Source organism: Camelus ferus, chromosome 11 (assembly GCF_009834535.1).
Source record: "Camelus ferus isolate YT-003-E chromosome 11, BCGSAC_Cfer_1.0, whole genome shotgun sequence".
In the NCBI taxonomy this organism is placed as follows: Eukaryota; Metazoa; Chordata; class Mammalia; order Artiodactyla; family Camelidae; genus Camelus; species Camelus ferus.
In genome coordinates this window covers 37,411,572-37,428,592 of record NC_045706.1, presented here as the reverse complement: position 1 = coordinate 37,428,592, position 17,021 = coordinate 37,411,572, and positions in this window count along the sequence as shown.

Sequence of the window (17,021 nt, the reverse complement as noted above, 5' to 3'; positions counted from 1 at the left end):
CCCCCCCCACCTTCTCCCACACCGTCAAGAAAGCACTTCATATTTCCAAGAGACTGTCTATTGGATAGAACTTCAGGTATTCCTTGGCTATGTCTAGTCTCAGTTTTCCTGATTAACTTCCCATCTCAGTTTACTGGTACTTGAAATGCTACAGTAATTTGTGTTCTAATTGAAGGAGTATAAAGCAAACTAACAAACTGACTTCCCTAATGCAAAACTGTTTGCTGACTCATTCTTTACTAAGAATAACTTTAACCCAAAGACTATGCTCCAGGAAGGAGGTATCAGGCTGATAATCTGCAAATAGACAGACCCTCCAGAGATCCTCCTGAAGATTCAATGAGGTTAAGAGGAATGTAGCACTCTGTAAAATGCCCTGATTGTTATCACCTTTTCTGTTCCATCCAGTTTTTATATAAAACCTGAATATTCAGTCTTTAAGGCATTAGCCTGCTATGAGTCCCTTTGCCGGGCTAAACAATAAAGCTGCTCCTTGCTCCCAAAACTCTATCTCCAAGTTTGAATCTGCTTTTCAGGGTGCAGAGGCCAATTTTTCAGTGACATAATCTTTAAGGTTTGACCTCAGTTAAAAAACAGGTGCCTCTGAACAGAGAGTATACTATGTTGGGAAATAAAATTTAAAACAAAATATCCTTCCAACCCAGAAAACCTCTTCACAAAAATAGAGAAAGAAAGCAATTTGATTACTGAATAAGCATTAAACTAGAGTGTAATGAGCATTATAGGTAGCCTTTGAAGAGATTGCAAAGACAGAAAGAAAGTTCACCTTTCTATGTAGATGGGCAGATATGACCCATTACACACCTGTGCTAAGACAACCAATGACTAGTCCTCAAATAAGAGGACTTAACAGCACCATTTGTCACACATAGTTCATCCTAAATTCACCTGGTAATCTCTGTGACCATTTGTGTTTGTTAATTGGCTTTGTTCAAAGGAAAAATAAATTTCTCATATTTTTATTAAAGGAGGTAGCTTTGCAACTTGGAATGAAGTGCTCACTGAAGACAGACTCCTGCCCTCCCACAGATTGGGTTGTTATCTTCCTTAATCGACTATATTTGACAGGTGGTTCCCAAGTCCTTGAGCAAGACATTCTTCACAAGAGGCTTATTTAGCTTTTAAAAGAGTTACATATGTTTCAAAGAAATGGAAAAGAACTTAAAATTATTAGGTTTCTAAACTAAATGCTCTAGGAAAGGGGAAGGGTAGGGAGTCTCTTCCCTTATTTTCAAACAGGATAATTAAGCCTCTTATTTATAATTTGTGTTTGCCCTTATAACTAGTGAATCAATCACTTTAGCACGCTGGAATTTTATAGGCAGTTGTGTGAAGGAAAGTTCTTGTAGAAAAGATAAAGGGACCACATGAATGCCAAGAGGCTTTCCTGAGTACAAAAGGGCTGTGCTGAGGCTGGAGAGCAATCAGAGGAGACAGAGGCCAGCAGCTGAACACAATGTCTCCTACTGCATCATTTTCACTTGTCATTTATTTCTGAAACTCATTTAAACTCCTTCCAACTCTATCTTTCCACCAGTTCCTAAAAACTCAACCTTCCTCCTTAAAAATAAGAAATTATGCTAACATATCTAAGAAGCTGCTCTGGCTCACTTTGCCCAGTAATATCAGTCTTTCATTGGTGAAAGACAAAATGACTCGAAGACATTACAGACCAAAGTAAGCATGACAATTTTCAGTGCCTACTGCTCAGAATTACACTTCTGAGGACTGTCCCATGACATGTCAGGCGACACTTTTTGGCTCAAAGAAGATGCTGTAATATGTACATGCATTATGTCACCAGTATGCCTTGGAAGTATTTATATCTAGAGTTTTAGGTCTCTTGAGATTTGCTAAAGTGTTTCATGGAACAGAATTCCCCATATTACACTTAGAATTCGCTAGCATCAGGGAATTTGCAATTGGTCCCCTGGATCTACATCCAAGAAAATGATATCCAAAGACTTCTCAGAAATGTAGTCTCTCTTGGCCACCGTTTCTTTATATATCAATTGGGAATGATAACAATACTCACCTCAGAGGGTTGCTACAGGTGCTAAATCAGATACTTCGGTTTTAGAACTTAGCAGAGTCCCTGCTGCATGCATAGCAAAGACAGCTATTATTATTCAAACTATGATTAGTACTATTTTGATTAGTCATAATATACATGAGGAAAATTTAATATGTCCCTTATAGATAACAATCTTCAATTGATATTCAAAATATATTTTAAAGTCCTAGGTAGAGGATTTGAGTAAATTCATTTCTATATATACATATCTCTGGAAGATACTTAAGAAATGAAAAAAATGGTTACCTTTGAGAAGGGGAAAAAGGGGACCCAAGGACAGAAATTGGGAAGGAGACTTAACTTATATATATTTTAGTTTTGTGTGAGTTTTTACCATATGAATAACTTACCTATTTAAAAATTATTTTTAAAAAAGATCAATTTTGGGCTATATGGAAAAAATTACAAATGATAGACCTTTACATAAGAGTGAGGATAACAATTTTAATAAGAGTTAACATTCACTGAGAGTTTCTGATATTTCTGACACTTTTTAAAACTGTTTTACATCTATTTACTTTTTCAATCCTCACAATGAGAGAGGAAATATCAATTTCTGCAAATTAAAAATGAGATAAAGGAGGCTGAATAACATGCCCAAGATTACTCAGCTAGTAAGAAGCATCACAGAGATTTGGATGCAGACAGTCTGGCCGTGTGTGTGTGTGTGTGTGTGTGTGTGTGTGTGTGTGTACACATAACGTAAGCCAAGTCTCTGTATGAGTGCAGTTACATGTGCCCCCAGCAATGTCAAGGGTCAACACAAAATTGATGCTCTGTTCTTATGCTTTACTAGCCCAACCCTATGGGCCAATAACTGGCCACATTTAACAACCATGATTCTTAAATGGATTCCACAGATTGGCGTCATTTCACAGAGGAAAGAAGAATAAAAATTTAAGAACTGAAAAAAAAAAATCTCTGGTATCTGAGCATCCTGAACTACCACATCATCCCCTTATCCAAATTAAATGTCAGGATCCAAAAGCTAATAAAAAAATCAGTGAGTCTTTTTCCTGGCTCTTTCAAGAATCTACACATTTCTTTGAGCTCTGTCTGCTCTGCACCTGCCAAGTGAATTATTAAATTTATGAGGGTGAAGCTAAGCCAGAGCTACTGATCAGTGAAATTGGTTGCAACTGGGTGGAAGAGCTGCACTGCTGAGAACTCCAGCAAATGGCAACATCACTCAAAGCATGCAGGATACTGCTGTGCAAATATTACTAAGTCACATGCACTTGGATGCCTGGATGCCAGAGGCTCAGGGGAGAGGTTATTTTATGAGCCTTGCAAAACTTATGTACAATGCTGGGCCAGTTGCTCCTCAAAGTAATAAGATTAGAGTTTAGGAGAAATTTGGCTTGGCCCTGAAACTGGCCTTTGTTTATCAAAATGCTGTTAAATCAAAAACTACTTTTTATAGAACACCTTGTTAAAACAGCTTTTATATAAGAAAAACTTTTTTTTTCTTTTCCTCCTTTTTGCATTTATGTGAGATGATGAATGTTAAGTAAACTTACTGTGGTAATCATTTCACAGTATATGTCAATCAAATAATTATGTATCACACCTTAAACTTATACAGTGCTGTATGTTAATTATATCACAATACTGGAAAAAAAAGCCTTTATTTACCACTTAAGAACTAATTTCCAGAACTTAAATTTATCACTCTTAACTAGTTGTTCACAGCTTACATGAGTCATTTTCATATTTTTCTATTTCTTCTGGAAGAGTTCAGAGTCTAATAGGATAGTGGAACCAAATGTCATTATAATGGATAAAAGAGCAGGTAAAAGAATGGGTCTGCAGAGCTTCAGGCGAACACATTATTCAGATACCCGGGCATTGACTCTGCTCTCTTCCCTAAATCATGAGAAAGTGATCAGTGTCATGGTGTAGCACCGGGAATATTATAAACGGTTCTCTAAACCAAACCACAAGATTGCCAAGTTCTTTTGAAACAGAGATGAAAATTCCAAGGGTCAATGAGCAATGGCGTACAATACCTGAGTTTCCTAATTTGGCAACGCCCTACCTTGCAGCATGTCATCAAACTTGCCAGTGGTTTAGCAGCTAATTGGCCTAGTATTAGCATGTCCCAAATGAAATCCCATGATGGACTTGGCATCTCCTTCGGCTTCTGCTTCCCTGACCACTCTGGAATATTTGCCCAGCCCTCCTAAGAGCGACCCCCAACCCTGCCAAAAAAAAAGTTCACCAATGAAAGATCTCTGCTGAGTTAGTCAGTACTCTACCACTCATTCCTAAATTTATGTAGGAGGGGGACTTTTCTAAACTCTCCGCTAAGCCCATGCTATTCCATCTCTACTGAAATTAAAAATTATTTTTTAAGCTTTATACGAAAGAAAAGATGGCCTATATGTGGTCGTTTCCCTTTTTTCTCAATAATTTCACTAAGTACTAACATTTTTCCATCACTTTGGCAAGTTTTCAACTCACTCCTTCCTATATTCAGCTATTTGATGTAGTCTTGGCAGCACACAAATAGAGACTGGGATTCATTTTTAGAAATAGAAGACTCTTATTACCAAGGTAATCTTTAAGATTATATGTTCTAGAATCACAGCATATATACACGAATGAAATCTTTTCTCACTGATTAAACAACAGTAACAGCTGATAAATCACATAATCCTAGCTGATCAGTGTAAGTAGAGTTTGCCCCTCAGACCGTGATATCTGAACATGGATTTTGCTGTGTAAAGCCTGGGTTTGACTTGAATTTAATTTCTCCCATGAAAAATTCCATTTAATCCCCCCCCACCAAAGAATCTTAAAATCCATGTGGCTAAGAGAGCTTTGTGAAATGTATAGAGCTACTAATGTAAGAGTAGCCATGGAGAAACAAACAGTGCGATTGCTAAAAGTCTTAAATGATAAGCAAAACTCTAACACAAGTGTCACTGATTTAAATTAATAGAAGTTAACATACAAATTTGAGTGATAGGAGTTCAGAAGTACTTTTGTTAGGTAATTAGATAAGTGGGGGCACCGGGCAGACAGGTGGAGGACAGGAAGGATGGTCTGGAAGACGGTGTTATGCCCGCCTCCAGTATAAAGGGACTTTACTTCTAAATGAGTGCCGGCAAGAAATGTTCATTGTGTTATAATTAACATTGCAGCTTAGCGCCTTACCCTGCCATGGGTTTTCCTGTGTACACCATAGGTAAGGACATGCACAAAGGGGCCAAACATGACTAAGCATTCTAGGGAAAAGAGCCGTCAATCAATCAAAAGAGCACCTCTAAGTGGGGGTACAGGAAAAAGGGGAAACAAAAACCACTGCTTTTCTTCCCTTGGATCAGCCTACCTCCTGTTCTTTTCTAAATAAATCTTTAAAATCTTTTGCTACACAATGCATTGTCTCCCGACTGTAAATTTATCTTTCGAGGTATGACAAGAACTGGGGTCTTTACCTTTTGGGGTAACTTCTTTGACTAGAGCAGAAAAAAAAAAAAAAACCCACAGTGACTGGCTCCTTCCATGACATCCCTCTGATGCAGGAAAATGGATGTGGGGTGTGAGGAGCCCCTGGGACGTGCCCCGCCAAGTGCGGGCCCTTGGCTTCCGAAGGAAGGAATTCAAGAGCGAGCCACAGTTGGGTAAAGATAGATTTATTCAGAGAGACACACTGAAAGGCAAGAGAAAGGCCACGAGGTGTGGGGGTTGGGTGCTCAGATTAAAAGTAGGTACACATTCCATAGACAGAATGTGGGCCATCTCGGAAGAGAGAGAGAGAGGGGCGGACACGAGGCGCCTATTGTTGGTTTTTATGGGCTTGGTGGCTTCATATGCTAATAAGTGGAAGGACCAGTCTAAGTAGCCTGGGGAAGGGTTTGGGATTCCCAGGAAGTTGGCCATTTCCCACTCTTTGATGTTTTGTGGCTAGCCTTGGGACTGCCGTTGTGCCTGTGGGCATGTTATTCACCATGTTAATATATTACAATGAGCGTATAAAGAAGCTCAAGATCTACTAGAAATTAAATCTCTCATCAACTTGAGCCTCAAGGCCTACTGGGGGTTGAGTATTTCACCATTTTGATGTTAACTGCTGTAACATTCCTTGAATGGCTGTGCCTTGCCTCCTTCCATCCTGTCTCACCTCTAGCTTCACCTCCACTGAATTTTGCCACCCAAGAAAATTAGGCTCCTAAAAATTGAAAATGTGTAGTTTAATGGAGTATATTACACTGATAACTGATAGTGTTATAAAACATCATTTACTGAATTCTCATTAGTTTGATGTAAATAAACATGGCCAATCTAAACCTACTACTATGATTTTTGAGCTGGTCTCCAAATGTCTCATTGGTCCAAAACTGCAGAAAGTGCTTGAATTAAATCCACTCATAGAATGATAATTGTAAATATAAAATATAAATATGAATTAGCCCCACAGAAGAAATGTTACAGAAACAACAGGCCAGTCAAGAAACAAGCACCACTCGGAGGGTTGGAGTACTCAGATGTATTATGCCAGCGGGCTCAGAGGGCCTTCTGCTCCGAAGCTCTGAGCACCTCCAAAATGTGCGCATGAGGTTTTATAGGGTAAAGTACAAGCTTGGGGTATTAGGCCAATAGGCATGGAACAGCTTTAGCAGCATTATCATCACAAAAGTGGAGGTGGGGAGGCAGCAAACCAACATTCCAAAGCCAGATATGTATCTTTGAAAACCCAGCTGGCTAGCAAAAAACTTGAACAGCAAATGAAAACTAATTAACCTAGATTTACAAGTTAGTCTAGCAGAACTCAGATCAGTATTCCAATACTTAAATTCGTGAGTTATCTTGTTAGACCAGCCCAGCCTCTCCTTCACATTCCTAGATTTGTGAGTTATCTTGTTAGACCAGCCCGGTTTTTCCTTCACAGAACCACTCTGTGATCATAGACCCATTAATACATCTGCTTATAATTAAAAAATAATAAAGTATTATACGTAGCTGAAGTCAGGTCCAGGATAATTAAACGAAGACCCCATTGCTAGTAGTAAATAAAGCACAGATAGCCCTAGCACAAAGTAGCAGTGTAACTCTTAAAATATTTAAAGGCAATGAACTGAGATAACTCACTGACGGAAGCAAATGAATTAGTAGGTAATATATGATATATTAGGCACTTGAGAAATATGGAGGAAATGGTAAGTATAAGAGCAGTAGACTTGTGTGAATCTTGCTAAATGCAATTTAAGCTGTGCCAAATAGACCTGAGAGTGGTTAATTGGTAATTAAAAGCTAAATGTGAAAGTCAGAGAACCTCCTTGGTAGCATATAGAAAACTCCCATTCCCTGCAGTGGGAAGGAAGACAAAGCTGAGAATAGGGCTCAGGAATTCATTGTAAGAATAGTCAAGCTCCAAAGAAAGTTAAACTCTCAAACAAAGCAGTTCTGTTATGATAAGAAGAGAGCTCCTGTTGGAAAAGAATGGAATCTGTCCAAGTATTTACTTGGACTGCATTACAGCTTAACTTCTCTCTGCCCTATCATGCTTCTTTTCTTACCTTTCCACAGGTGTGAGCCCCAAAAGTTTCTTTTGTAAATGTCCTGTACATTAACATCTGTCTTAGAAAACAAACAAAACAAGCAAAAGACACCATTGTATAAAAATTGTGCAAAACTGCAAAAACAGTGCAATGTAGTGTTTAGGGATATACATATATAATTAGGTTATAAAATAGGGCTAGGAATGAGAAACACCAACTGGGTATAGAGGTTACCTCTGGGAAGGAAAACGGGACAAGGATGAGGCCTCTGTCCAAATCTGTAATGTGTGTATTTTTAAAAGGGAGAAAGAAGGAAAAAGGAAGGAAGAAGAGATGGAAAGAGAAAAGGAAGGAAGGGAGAAGCAGAGAGAAGGAGGGAAGCAGAGAGGGAGGGAAGGAAAATGTGAAGGAATGAGGAAAGCAAGAAGGAAATGAAGGAGTCAAAGGAGGGAAGGAAGAAAGAATGAAGGAATGAAGAAAAAGAAGGCAAAGGAAGGAAAGGAAGAATGAAAGTATGGTATAGTAAAATGTTGAGATTTAACCAAGCTGGGTGGTGACTATACTGAGATTTTATTTTCTTTATATTCATTTTTACATTAAAAGGCATTTATTTAAAAAAAATATGAGAAGCCCAATATTTAAAACATAAAAACTATAGCAACTCAAATAGCAGGGGCTGAGGACCTTGCCTGCCTGGCCTAGGGCTCCACAGAATAAATTTTATAAAGGACTCAACTAAAGGATCAGTGGTCAGATCATCAGCTTCCCCATGCCAAGTTGTAGAAAGAGCACAGGATGGACATCTAGGGACTTAAATGCTTTAATTTCAGCTCTGACACAGATCACCTATGTGACCAGAAGAAATAAATGTAACTTCAGGGCTTAAATAATCTCTAAAGTCCTTACCCATCTCTAAATAAGAGTCCATGAATAGAGTAGTTCCTTCTGCTACGAGGCTCATTGCACCAGATAATAACATTGTGATCTAGATTGTAGTGATTTTTCAATAGCACCAACACCACCCTTGGAAGCTATGTTAACTCTCACACTGCCCTAAGGTAAGGTGGCAGCCACTGAATAAAGAGCACTCTAAATAAAGAAGGGAAGGTGTGTGTGACCAAAGAAGCCACTTAAAGGAGTGGCTAATGATCCAACTAAGTAGTTAATCTGCTCTGTCCCCTTAGTGCACAACAGAATATGGGAGCTCTACTGTTACCCCTCTTCCAATTTAATGCAACCTTTTCTTGTTTCTCTTAGAATGTGTCCCTCTTTATGAGATTATAAACTATCTAAGACAGGAGTAGGAAGTTGCATCCCATAAGCCTATTCTCACCTGTAGACTTTTTTTTTAAGCTGAGTTGCTATTTTATTAAAAATTTGAGTTTGAATATCTTTGGATGGAGTCAAGATTTCCACAATCACCATAGCGCTCCCCCCACACCCGTCCATTCCCCAGTGCTTATTGATGCTATCAGCTTGGCCCCAAATGTTTATGACTTATGTCTAAAGGCAGAGATTAGGCCTTCATTCATTTAATCCTTAATCAATAAAAGGACTAACTGCCAAGCACTGGGCTGTTTCCTGGAGCTGATTTTTTTTTTTTTTTAATGTTTGTTCCCACATTGGAGCTCACAGTCTATCATTAGAGACAAACATGATAATTAGAGTTTAAACTTATTAAAGTTACAGTCACACCTAGGAGCATGTATAAGGCACCTAAGAAGGTGAGGGAAGGCTAAAGTCACTGGAAGGTGAGGAAAAGGCTATCAGGACAGATTTCCAAAGAATGGATACCCAGGCAGCCAAAGGAGAATTAAGCATTTCTGGCAGAAGAAACATCATTTCTAAAACTACAGAAGCAAGAAATGTAAAATGAGTCAGCCTGGGGAGCAGGTCACACGTGAGAGAATGACTGAACTAAACCTGCAAGTTCTAACATTTACTAGATGGGTAACCCTGGAACCTTTACTCAATCCCAGGTGTACATTCACTGTAGAAGTCATGCAGTGCCTTGACTTAAATATCATCTGTAACATAGCATGTTAGTTGTTCTCCAATAGTAAGAGTAACCCCAATTTGTATCTCGTATAAGATCTTCCTGAATAAATACTGTGCTTCTCAGATTCCTTGCATTTAGGTGTGTCCAAATGACCAAGTTCTGACTAGTAAGCTGTAATCGGACATGCAGCTTTTAGATAGTGTTCGTAAAGGGAGGGACCATATCCTTTTTCATTCTTTCCTCCTCTTGATGACATGAATGGGGACATAATGGCTGGAGTTCAGGTAGCCTCATTAGACCATGAGATCAAAGTCACCTATTGAGGATAACAAAGCAACAAAGAGGCGTTCCTTAATGATTGTGGAGCCATGCTCCTAGATTGCTCATCTCCAGACTTTCTACATAATGGAAATAAAAACTCCTATTTTATTTACACCAATGTGATTTTGCTATTCTGGCATTTACAGCCAAATGTAATCCTAACAATAAACCGTTATTAAGATGATAACCTCAAAATGTCTAACTCCTGTCCCCATCTCTCCCCTCAACCCAGATTCATACCTGATTATTTACATTTCCACATGGATATTTAACAGGCATCTCAAATTTAATGTGTCTAAAATCAAGCCCCTGATTTCAACCACCTCCAACCTGCTTCCTCCACTTTCTTCGTCATCTAAATAAGTGGAAACTTCATTCTACCAGTTATTCCAGACAACAATGCTGGAGTCATGTTCACACTTCTTTTTCAGTCACAGCTCATCCAGTCCATCTGCAAATCTTATTGGCTCTACCATCAAAAGCTGACAAGTTTTTCACCACCTCCAATACCCCTAATCTAATTCAAGCTACATGACCCTCATCTAGATATGTGCAATAGCCTCTACTCTTATTCTCTCCCAGTGATCAGTGTGTTCCTTTTAAAGTATGTTAGATAATGTCACTAATGTTTCCAAAACCCTCCTATGGCTTCTCATATCAGCTCAGAATTAATGCAAAATCCTTTCCTTCTCTTGTAAATCTCTACATGATTTCACCCATGCCCCTGCAATATCTCTCTGACCTCATCTCTTACCACTGTGTTTTCATTGCTATGCCCAGACAACGACGCAGCCCCCCTTTTTTCCTTATCTACACATGCTCTCCAAAAAGCTTTTATCATGCTATTTCTTCAACCTGAAACACTCTTTGCCCCAGATACACAGACATGGCTTGCTCCCTCCAGCCTTAGATTCTGTGGTCAGAAAGCAATTTTCTCTGACCATTCTACACAAAATAGCCACTCACTCACTACTCCTCAGGAGACCTTTCTCTGACCACTCTATATAAAACGGTCAGTTTTACAACTATATCTCCTTAAGTTATTTAATTTTCCCTTATGGCACTAATCACCATCTGACATATTTCTTTTCAATTATCTCTCACTAGGTTGTAAGATCCACAGGAGCAGGGTTTGCAGGTTCGATTTATTCTTAAATCCCTAGGACCTCAAACAGATCTGGGACATAATGAGTGCTCAATCAGTATTGGCACTATAGACCCAAATACAGAATCTTGGAAAAAAAAAAAAAGAGGGTCTCTGAAGATGTTCTCTGAAGAGAACATCTCAGGGCACTTTAATTAAATTGTTCTTTACGATCTGGTCTCCGTTTTAAGGTCCCCTGCGGGCAAAGGCCAGGCTGTCATCCTAGCAGGTGGTTCCACTGGCCAAGGGAGGAGTGAAGAATTCCAGAGAGGAAGACTGAGAAAGGCCAAAACCTGATCCAGCGAGAACTTAATGGGAACTAAAGCCTGAGAAGCCGAAAGACAGGTTCCAAGTGCTTGGAATGTGGTGCAGCCAATTACTCAAAGCTCGTAATATTTGAAGCTTGATCTTAGGTGCTGGAGTAAGTAGTGCATACAATAACCAACCTTAAAAAGCTAGAAATGGAGTTATTAACTACAATCATAGGCCATGCCTTGTTCGAGAAGACTGAGGAAAAGCCCTCAGGACAGGAAACTACTTTTCAAACATGCATGATAATTTCTGCTGGAGTGAGGCTTCAAGGAATGTAAGCAAATTCAGAGCTGGGGGAAAAGGTCATTATTTACTGTTTGAGTAACCCCTTTTATTTGATTGCAAAAAAAATCTTTAATTCAATTTAAAAGCTTTTTTTGAGTACTGAATCCATTACTTTTCAACCTTGGCAGAATTCTCCGTGACATTTCCTTGCAATGCTGCTACCTAAGCCACCACTCAAAAAATCTGAATAGGTCTGAGGTGGAACCCAGGCTACTCATTCTGTTTATGTACTTACTTTTAGTTCCACAGATGTCACAGATGCTCAGTCAGGGTTGAAACCAAGGCCCTCATCTGTGCAAGACTCTGAGCTGAGCTCTGTGGTGGACTTAGAATTAATGTGCAGTTCCTGCCCCCCAAGGAATATACAAATTACAATTTGGTTATCTCGGGGCAGTAGGGTCATGGTGGCTATTATTTATCTTTTTTTTTTTTTTTTTTTTTTTTTTGCTTTTTAATACTTTCTAAATTTTCAGTAATTGATAAATATTGTTTTACGATAGAATGAAACAAACGAGTTCTTTTTAAAATACAAGAGCCTGAAATCTTTTTGTCTTCCCCTATTTATTGTATATATAAATCAGAAAATGTATCCACCAGTATCTATGACTAATGGCGTGCAGGTAATGTTGTGCATAACTGCTGTGGACAATAGTGTGCTGTCTTTTAAGAATCCATAGTTAGAAGGATGAAGGCTGAATTTACAAAACCTTTGAAAATTGTAATGGACTTTGAAAATTGTAAAAGAAATTGTAACATTCCTCCTAAGCTGGTCTGTCCACCATGAGAGTTAGCCAGCTAAGAGTTGTCATTGTGTACAGAAATTGTATTATTAAGCAGTGATATTACATAAAATCAAAGTCTGGTTCCCCACCTTGCTGGAGTAAATAAGGCCCTCACCAAGGTCTGTTTACAATCACTAGTCCTTTTGTCTCTGCCAAGGGAGAAGTCTACAAAATCTTCGTCTTGCCGGGTGAGTTCTCTGACTAGTTTTCAAGCCCTGAAAGGGAAATTCTTTCAGAGCTTGAGCCAGGGAAAAGTTTTCAAGTGACCTTCACTACTAGGATCCACAGGGCCACCGTTAAGCAAAAGCAAAACACAATCATTTGCGGAATCTCTGCTGTGGAGCCAGAGCATCACCAGGCCCTGCAGCCTCCAGAGGACAAAGGAGAAAGGGAACTCCTTCCAACGCCGCGGAGCAGGACTGTGGGCACGTTTACAGAGGCGCGTCAGTGTGCGGTGGGTATCGCTTCGCGTTAGGATCTGGGTTCAGCAGCGGCCGCAGCGCACGTGTGCCGGATGCAGTGACCCAGTGACCGCGGGGGCGGCTCGTCTCGCCGTCTTGGGAGGACTTCATCACTCCCTGGTTGCTGACCACCCCAAGTTCCCAGGCTGGTTTCTTCTTTCTTTCTTTCTGATATCCACTCATCGCTGTGGTTCTTTGGCTGGCTCGGATTTTGGCTCAGTTTGAAGGCAGCTGCTGTGGGATGGAACTAAGACAGATTTCTTCCCAGATATGTTTGCCACACACAGTGCAGCTGCTGTAACAACTACTAATGCGAGCCTAGATTTTTCCGTTCTTATAACGTTAAAGCCATGGGGGGCTGCAGATAAAATGAAGGTCGTTTAAACAAAAGAAAAAGTCAAATTACAATAAACCTCCAAATCGAATTCCAACATTAATCCCAAAATTGTAGTAATTTATTTTGTTCTCTTGAAACTTGCCTAATTTTTTTAAATAAAATTTTTGTTTGTTTGCTACTCCAATGTATGTATGTGTTCCCAACACCTTTCTTTGAAAAAATGTGAGATACAAAGACAGTGCCCTCACTTTGGCATTTAAACTATGAAAATGACAAAGAACTTACTCCTGTCAAAAGAACTGTCTAAAGTGAAATATATTTTATTGACCTATACCTAAAGGACACCTAATAATCAATTATTCCAGTTAACCTGAAAGTGGAGAGAGTGAAGTCAAATATCTGGAACTGTTGTGTAGCACTAATTGTGTTTTTTCACCCAGTGGCTTCCATCTTCCATAGATTTATCTGCAATGATCTTCAAACTATACAGTAGCATTTGCTCACCTTGTTTCATTCCCTTGCTTAAAAGCTTTGAAGTGTATCATAATAATAATAATTAACCCTTATTGTGGCTTACTATGAGCCAGATACAATTCTTTTTATACAGTAACTCATTTATTCCTACAACAACTCAATGAAGCAGGTGGCATTGTTATTCCCAATTATATATCAGCGAACCAAAGCAAAAACAAAGTGACTCAAGGCCACTTTGGGATTTAAATTCAAATAATTCTCACCCATATTTTTCACCACTGTTATTTCTGTATGAAATTCTCCATTATTATGGAATAAAAGCTAAATGCCTTAGAACTTACGAAACTGGTCTCACTGTCTTATGAACTCCTAGTCATCCTCCAAGGGTCAGTCATCCTATACAGCTACTTTTTTCTGCTTTCTTCTCTCCCTCAAATTGCCCACCACTGGTGAATCCTGTTTATCCCTTAAGACTCAGTAGGGGTTACTTCTTTATGTAGCTTTCCATTACTTTCATGAACAAATTTATCCCCATACTAGAATATTCATGCTATACATTCTTCTATTTGCACCTATAATACAACATTTTTAAGTATGTTTATCTCCCTTTCTAGAACAATCTTCTTCCAACAAGGGCTTGTATCTATTAGTGTGTTGCTAATAAGTTTAGTGGGCCAAAAATGAAACTTTTTCATAAGATAGAACAAAAAAATCATACAGTAAAAAACTGAATATTGATTCATGAAACTACTGTTTCATTGTGTATGTGTTATTATGGGTTGAATTGTGTCCCCCGAAAATACTCCCCAAGTACCTCAGGATGTGACCTTATCTGGAAACAGGGTTATTGCAGGTGTAATTAGTTAAGTTAAAATGTGGTTATACCAGAGTAGGGTAAGCCCCAATCCAATATGTCTAGTGTCCTTTATAAGAAGAGAAGATGCTCAAAGAAAGAAGGCACACAAGGGGAGAATGCCATGTGAGATCCCTACCAGACAGAGATTGAAATGCTGGAGCTGCAAGCCAAGGAGTGCCAAGGATTGCTAACAAACCACCAGAAGCTAGAAAGAGGCAAGGAAGGATTGTCTTCTACAGGTGTCAGAGGGAGCGTGGACTGCTGCCAACACCTTGACTTCAGACTTGCAGCCTCCAGAATTGGGAGACAATAGATATCTGTTGTTTTAAGCCACTCAGTTCTTGATACTCTGTTAACAGCAGCCCAAGCAACTAATATATGTGTGTCTATGTGTACTGGGTTGCAAGGAAAAATGTATTTCTTGCTGTGGGCGCAGTCAAAAAAAAAGTGTGAAATCATTTTTTAGATTGTATATAATTCAAAGTCAGTAATTACTTCTTAGTTTTTGTGTCTCTGGTAATGTGTTTATTGTTTGCCACACAAGAGCTTAATAAATGTTTGAAATCAAAAAGGGTGAAGTGAGAGTGAATAAAAAGAAAAAGAGTAGGAGTAGGGAGAGAGAAAAAGAGGGGTAAGGAGAGGAGGAAAGGAAGGAAGGGAGAGAGGAAGAAGATCAAGGGAGGAGGGAAGAAAGGTTAATTCTGTGCTGGCTTCAGGGAGGGAAACTACTCAATTTCAGAGCACTGTGGGGTCGATACAGAGAATCAAAGCCTCATTTAGAATAGACTCCAATGATAAAAGTACTCTGGTGATTTCCTACTTTTTTTTATAGTATTAGAGATACTGTGGTTGAGAACAAATAGAGATTTTTATGAAAATAATAGAAAAAGTTTAAAATTCTGCCCCATGCAAATATGATTCACTTTTACCTTCCAACCAATTCCGGAAAGTGTTTATAAGACGGAGTAATATTTAAAAGTCCTTTGATGTAGCTTCCTCACATTGGTCTGGGCCATTAAGCACACAAAGGAAACTGGTATACAAGGAATGAGGAGCTGCCTTAGCTGTTCCAGCTGCTTAAATATGAATTTTCATGCATTTTATTTGAAATATGTTATTTCTCCTTTGTCATATTGCCTTTATTTATAATTTTACTTAAAAAAAACCCAACAATTATTCAGTGATTCAGAAGGCATACAGGCAGAAATAGTAAATGCTTGACGGTGTTAAAAAAAAAAGCTTCCTGCAAACTTCTTAGGTTAAAATGGACATGAGTACATTATATATGCAAACACCTCCAGATAGTAATTTCCAGTCTACCATCTTGATAGCTGCAGAATCACAGCTTCTGAGCCATTTAATTCACTTCTAGATAGCACTAGGGTGACAAGTGCATAAAAACAGAGGAAGAAGGAAATGAATAAAAATAAAATATTCCATCAGGTTGCAGCAAGTAAGGCTTTTCCCAAGACTGCTAGAATGAGAGCTTTGCGGGGGCTTACAAACTGTCTGCATTACGCTCTAGCATATATTCATGAATGCACATTAGCTGCAATGATAATATTTTTAAAATAAATGCCAGGATATATGGATAGGTAAAGAATTTTTGTTCTGAATTCTGAGTTTACTCATATGAAAAACATTATGTAGGTAAAAATAATAATGTAAATCACATTTAATTGCATACATTTAACAAATTTCTAACTGAAATAGCAGCTATCTGAACATCCAGAATGGGTTATGTCTGAAGCCATGCAGTGTCCTGTGCTGACGTCCCACTCTGGTGTTCTTGATCTATACAGTTAAGATCAATTATCAGCCAACAGAAGTTTAGAGAATTTCATTCCCTACAGGCGTGTACTTCTCTACACCTTCAGTCTTGGGACAAACCGACCTAAAGAAATTAGCTTTCAGAGATTTTATAAACTTTAAAATCATAATTCTAGAAGTTGTACAAGGCCATGATTCACAGTGAGGTGATATGTAAAGGGAAGACAGCTTACCACTGGTTTACCTCTTTGTGTTAAAAAGTCTTTCTCATATCTTACTAGTCCAAATAAACCAGCTCCTAGGCAATCAAACCTCAAAAATCTTAATATTCCAATGAACTGGGAAAACAGTGTGAGACAGTATCTTGTTGGGTTCTAATCTAGGACTGGAACTGAAGAACATTCAGTGCTTTGATACTTCTGTTAAGAGTCTCACATATATTATTCAATCTTCCTTGGATGAAAAGAGCAATGGTGAATCTATTAAAAGGCCAGCAAGAAAACTTTGAAATGACTGATTTTTCTAGAGATTCATATCAGCCTCACAGGCTGCCCAGGTCAAATGTCAAAAGTTAGAATGTGTAAAATTGCTAAGAATTAACTCATCTCTTTAGCCCCAAAAGATACTCTTCTACTTAAAATATCTCTCCAACCAGAAGATTTTCCTGTTCTAGATTTTTCA